The sequence below is a fragment of the Anolis carolinensis genome, chromosome 2 (genome assembly GCF_035594765.1).
Source record: "Anolis carolinensis isolate JA03-04 chromosome 2, rAnoCar3.1.pri, whole genome shotgun sequence".
NCBI classification, from domain to species: Eukaryota; Metazoa; Chordata; class Lepidosauria; order Squamata; family Dactyloidae; genus Anolis; species Anolis carolinensis.
In genome coordinates this window covers 314873333-314879332 of record NC_085842.1, presented here as the reverse complement: position 1 = coordinate 314879332, position 6000 = coordinate 314873333, and the positions used below count along the sequence as shown (strand labels likewise).

Sequence of the window (6000 nt, the reverse complement as noted above, 5' to 3'; positions counted from 1 at the left end):
GAATCCTATCAAGAATTTCTTGTTACTACCATTATTTCCATGTATAACTGGTATGTGCATTTACCAATTCTGCATGCTCTGGTGTTCTGTTTGGCAGGCGCTGGGCACGCTTCCAAACAAAACCTTTGCTAGGTCTTACTTTCGGGGGAGGCCTTATATTTAGCAATTCAGCAAAACTTCTACTAGGTCTTATTTTTCGGGGATGTCTTATTTTCGGGGAAACAGGGTATGTAGTAATTACTGTATTTGCGAATTTAGCACCAAAATATCACGATGTATGAAAACATTGACTACAAAAATGTGTTGGATAATCCAGAACGTTGGATAAGCGAGTGTTGGATAAGTGAGACTCTACTGCAGGGGTCCTCAAACTTTTTAATCCTTCAGACTGTGGAGGGGCCGAATTATCATTTGAAAAAAAATTCGAACAAATCCCTATGCACACTGCATATGTCTTATTTGCAGTGCAAAACAACAACAATGAAAGAACAATACAATTTTTAAAAATGAAAACAATTTTAACCAACATAAACATATCAGGATTTCAATGGAAAGTGTGGGCCTGCCACTGGCCAATGAGATAGTTAAATGAATTAAGATTGTTGTTGTTGTGTGCCTTCAAGTCATTTCAGACTTTGGGCGAGCCTAAGTCTAAAATTAATTAATTAATTAATTACTACATTTATTTACTACATTTATATCCCACCCTTCTCACCCCGAAGGGGACTCAAAGCAGCTGTATGTACATACAATATATTATATTATTAGCATAGCACAATATTAGCGTTCTATATTATGATATTGAATTATACCACTATACTGTAATATTATATGCAACATATAACATATAATTAATATTATTGTATGGTATTATTATTAGTATTATATTGCATAACATTATAATATTTTTATCAATATTATATGTATTTACAATATATTATTAAAACTGATATAAAATATTATATTATAAAACTGAGGGTGGGGGCCAGGTAAATGACCTTGGTGTCACGCTCACTTCAAACGACCAGCATGAACGCAGATCAAAGACAGCTGCTATCAAAACCAATCTTTATTGAAGAACACACGACTTGGAAAAAGTCGAGAATGACATAATGTTTACATACAATCAATTTTATCACCTTTGTTGCAACGTCACATCACACGTAAATATCATCACCAAACCCCACCCCCTGTATCACGTTTCTACTATTCCCACACAAACTACTCATTATAATTGTTTTGATTTTCAACCCCGAGTTCCCATGCTCTGCTGCCAGGTGTTTTCATGAGACATTCAGGAGTGCTGATGTTATGGCTCCAATTCCAGGGCTTGCAGACTCAGCCCTGGGAATTGGCCCCATGACACTTGGAGGGCCGCATCCGGCCCCCGGGCCTTAGTTTGAGGACCCCTGCTCTACTGTATATGAGTGTTAACTGTATGATTCTATGATTATGTGTACAGATTTTATTTAAGAAAAGGTGCTTTTCCTCCCTCGGCCACAAGGGGCGCTGTTGCAAAGGACAGCCAGGCGGCGCCGGAGAGCCGCGAACGGGGCTGCAGAACCCAAGCAGGAGGCAGCCAGGCAGGGAGGCAGGCAGGGAGGAGGAAGCGCCCCGGAAAGAAGCGGGAAAGGCGGCTGGAGCAGCTCCTCTCCGCCTCGGGACCAACACGGGGACCCCCTTGAACCCTTTCCCTTCCCCTTTCCCCGCATTTCCCCCCAACCACCCTTTTGCTCAACCTTGAGAAGGCAAGGATTCTTAGATTGCTTGTCCCTTCCTCTTTCCTGCCCCCTCTTTAAAAAATATTTTCTTTGAAACCCCCTCCCCTTGATCTATCTATCCAGCTATTTAGTATCTAATATAATATCTTCCTGCAAGTTGGTCCATTGGTGTCTGTCTCTTTCTCCCTCTCCTCCTCCTCCTAGAAACATAGACTAGTCCTCGTCCTCCTCTCTGTGCTGTGTCCCTCCTCCTTCTCTGGCTCTTTCCCTCCCCCTTTCTCTCTCCCTCTCTCTCTCCCTCTCCCCCCATTTCTGACATTTCCCAGCGCCATGGCTTTCCTGCATCCAAACGCGCGGCAGAAGCAGCAGCAGGAGCAGCGCGCAGAGCCGGGCTTTTTCGGGGGGCTCTCGTCTCCCGGGAGTGGGGAGAACAGGGTCTAGACCCACACCCACCTCTCCCCGGGCCCCCTCCCCACTCATCCACGCCCCACAGTCCGCTCTCTCTCGCTCGCTCTCTCTCTCTCTCTCTCTTTCTGTCGGAGCCTCCGAAGCGCCCCGCGATCATCCCAAGGACTAAAACCGTCGAGGAAAATTCAAGGCAGAGGAGAGAGGAAGGAAGGAAGGAAGGGGAGACTATGGGTGAGTTTTGGGGTCGGTTTTGGGGGGGCCCAGAGGCCGAAGTCGGGGCAAAGGGGTCTCCTGCCTTCAAGCTTCAGAGGCAAAGCAGGGTATGAATGGCATTTCAGGGAACGAAGGGGGGAAAAATAGACTTCTTTCCCCCTTCTTGCCCATCTTCATCCGAACCGAACCATCATCATTTCAATATTATTGTTATTATTGAAATATAATTTCAGTAGTATTATTAATTTAATGTTGTTATTAATAAATGTTATTATTTATGCCATTATTTTATGATGATGATTTTAATTTCATTAGCATTTTATTATTATCATCAAATATTTGTGCTATTATCTTACTATTTTATGGCGATTATTTTAATTTTATTAGCATTTTATTATTATTAAATATTAATTATTCTATTATTTCATTGCTATTTTGTACTATTATTAATGCATTATGATTATTTTAATCTTATTAGTAATTTATTATTGCATTATAATTATTTTATTTTATTATTGAATATTATTAATGCTATTATTTTATTGCTATTTTGTACTATTATTAATGCATTATGATTATTTTAATCTTATTAGTAATTTATTATTGCATTATAATTATTTTATTTTATTATTGAATATTATTTGTGCTATTTTTATTACTATTTTGTACTATTATTAATGCATTACGATTATTTTAATGTTATTAGTAATTTATTATTGCATTATTGTTTTATTATTAAATATTATTTGTGCTATTTTTTATTACTTTTTGTACTATTATTAATGCATTACAATTATTTTAATGTTATTAGTAATTTATTATTGCATTATTAGTAATTTATTATTTCATTATTATTATTAAATATTATTTGTGCTATTATTTTATTACTATTTTGTACTATTATTAATGCATTACAATTATTTTAATGTTGTTAGTAATTTATTATTGCATTATGATTATTTTATTATTAAATATTATTTGTGCTATTATTTTATTACTATTTTGTACTATTGTTAATGCATTATGATTATTTTAATTTTATTAGTAATTTATTGTTGCATTAGTATTATTTTATTAGTATTAAATATTATTTGTGCTATTATTTTATTACTGTTTTGTACTATTATTAATGCATTATGATTATTTCAATTTTATTAGTAATTTATTATTGCATTGTTATTATTATTATTATTTTATTATTAAATATTATTTATGCTATTATTGTATTATTATTATGCACTATTATTAATGCACTATGCTTATTTTAATTTTATTAGTTTTTATTATTACATTATTATTAATAATATTAAAATGCTATTATTTTGGTAGTTCAGTAGTATTACTAATATATTGTAATGATCATTAAACTTATTATTTTGTGCTATTATTATGGTTATTTTAATTTTATTAGTATTTTATTATTGCATTATTATTTTAGTATTTCAATAATATTGCTAATTTATTTATTTTTTTAAAATTGAGCTATGATTTTATTATTGCCAATATTAAACTGTTATTATTTTGTGCTATTGCTATTTCATAATTATTTTTAATTTTATTAGTATTCTTATTATTAAATATTATTTGAGCCATTATTTTATTATTATTATTTTATGCTATTATTAATGTATTATCATTATTTTAATTTTTATTAGTATTTTATTATCACATTATTATCATTAAATTGCTATTATTCCAGTATTTTAACAGTATTACTAATTTATTGTAGTTATTAAACTGTTATTATTTTGTTCTATTATTAATTTATTATTATTGTATTCATATTTTATTATCACATTATTATTATTAAAATGCTATCATTCCAGTATTTCAACAGTATTACTAATTCATTGTAGTTATTATTAAACTGTTATTATTTTGCTCTATTATTAATTTATTATTATTGTATTCATATTTTATTATCACATTATTATTATTAAAATGCTATCATTCCAGTATTTCAACAGTATTACTAATTCATTGTAGTTATTATTAAATTGTTATTATTTTGTTCTATTATTAATTTATTATTATTGTATTCATATTTTATTATCACATTATTATTATTAAAATGCTATCATTCCAGTATTTCAACAGTATTACTAATTCATTGAAGTTATTATTAAACTGTTAATATTTTGCTCTATTATTAATTTATTATTATTTTATTCATATTTTATTATCACATTATTATTATTATTAAAATGCTATTCCAGTATTTCAACAGTATTACTAATTAATTGTAGTCATTATTAAACTGTTATTATTTTGTGCTATTATTAATTGATTATGATTATTTTAATTTTTAATTTATTATTGTTGTTATTATTGGGTTGTATTTTTTGTTATTGGGTTGTATTTTATGGATACTTGGCAGCCTTGGTCCGATCCTGGGTGGGTTGTATTTTTTGTTATTGGGTTGTATTTTTTGGATACTTGGCAGCCTTGGTCCGATCCTGGGTGGGTTTCCTCTGCATTCATGCTTTCTGGTAAGAATAAGTAGTGTTTTCGCCCCTTTCTCAGTTGGCAGGGGGATTCCCACTCCAAGGCAGCGTGGCAAGAGAGCCACTTGCTTTTTGCTTCTAGATTCAGGGTTGCTTTGGAGTCAAAACCTCTGTGGGTGGATTTTGGAGACTTAGCACATGGGGAGGTTGGAAGAGGCAACCGACCTCAGGACTTATTTCCAAGGATCAGGCCCTGAACAAGGAGGTGAGGAACCTCTTGATCCAATGGGGAAGGCGAGAAAAGACTTGTCTTCCAGCAAACCTTTGTGCCTGCTTGTGAGTTTTGTCCTTGAGGGGCTTCGTCAGATTGCCCGCCTTTCTGTGACCCAAAGGGTATATAAATAAGTAGATATCCATCCTGGTGCTTCCTGGGCTGATGCAAGAAGGGCATTCTCCCCATTGGGCTGGTGGCAAGGCCACTTCCTAAATATCCCTCCTCTAGTTATATCAATATACTTTGAATCTTTGGGCATTTTATGCACCCTTTCCTCTCTCCTTTGCCTGCCTCTTGGGCATTTTCATGCACCTTTTCCTCTCTCCTTTTTGCCCTTTATGCCTTATGTGTATGCATATTTGGTGCATTTCTGCACCTCATTCCAGCCCTCCTGATCCCTCCAGCTTCTGCCTAAGCCTCTTGGGTGGAAAATCAGAAAGCAGCCCAAGCTCAGGGAGCATCCAGACTGTTATTTTGACATTGGCGGAAAGGACATGTGTGTGAGTGTGTAGCAGAAGGACGGGGCTTATTAACAATGCAGGGCTTCTTCTTCCACCCGCCTTCCTCCTTCCCTCCCTCCTTCTCTGTTTGTGTCGGAGGCAACCTCCTTAATAGATAGAGGACTCATAAATCCAGGATTACCCTCCCTCCTTTCCTTAGTTTGAAATGCACACACCACACACTCACTCACAAACCTACCCAGTCTGCTTTCCCTCCTAGAGCTGAGCTTTGGAAGGACCTTGCAAAGATGCCTTGCAGCTTTGCTTTTGGTTCTTAACATTTTATTATTTTGTGTGAATTCAAGCTAGTGAAATACGCCGGCGGTTTAAAGAAAGGCGAAAATCTTGCGTTACCAGGCGGAAGGCGAAGAAGGTGATCTTTCCACCTTCCTTGCTGCGTTGGATCCTTTCCGGTTTATCTTCCACCTGGTTCATTGTCA

The 6000-nt window shown here is 34.7% G+C and overlaps 1 protein-coding gene across 1 annotated transcript in view; it reads left to right on the top strand.

Moving 5' to 3' along the window:
• Positions 1 to 1540: 1540 nt before the first annotated feature.
• The window catches only part of setbp1 (SET binding protein 1), a 274065-nt gene continuing 269605 nt past the window's right edge, over positions 1541 to 6000 (top strand). Inside the window, exon 1 of the mRNA XM_062972595.1 lies at positions 1541 to 2360. The gene's annotated coding sequence lies outside the window, so the exon portion shown is untranslated. The remainder of the gene's footprint in view (positions 2361 to 6000) is intronic.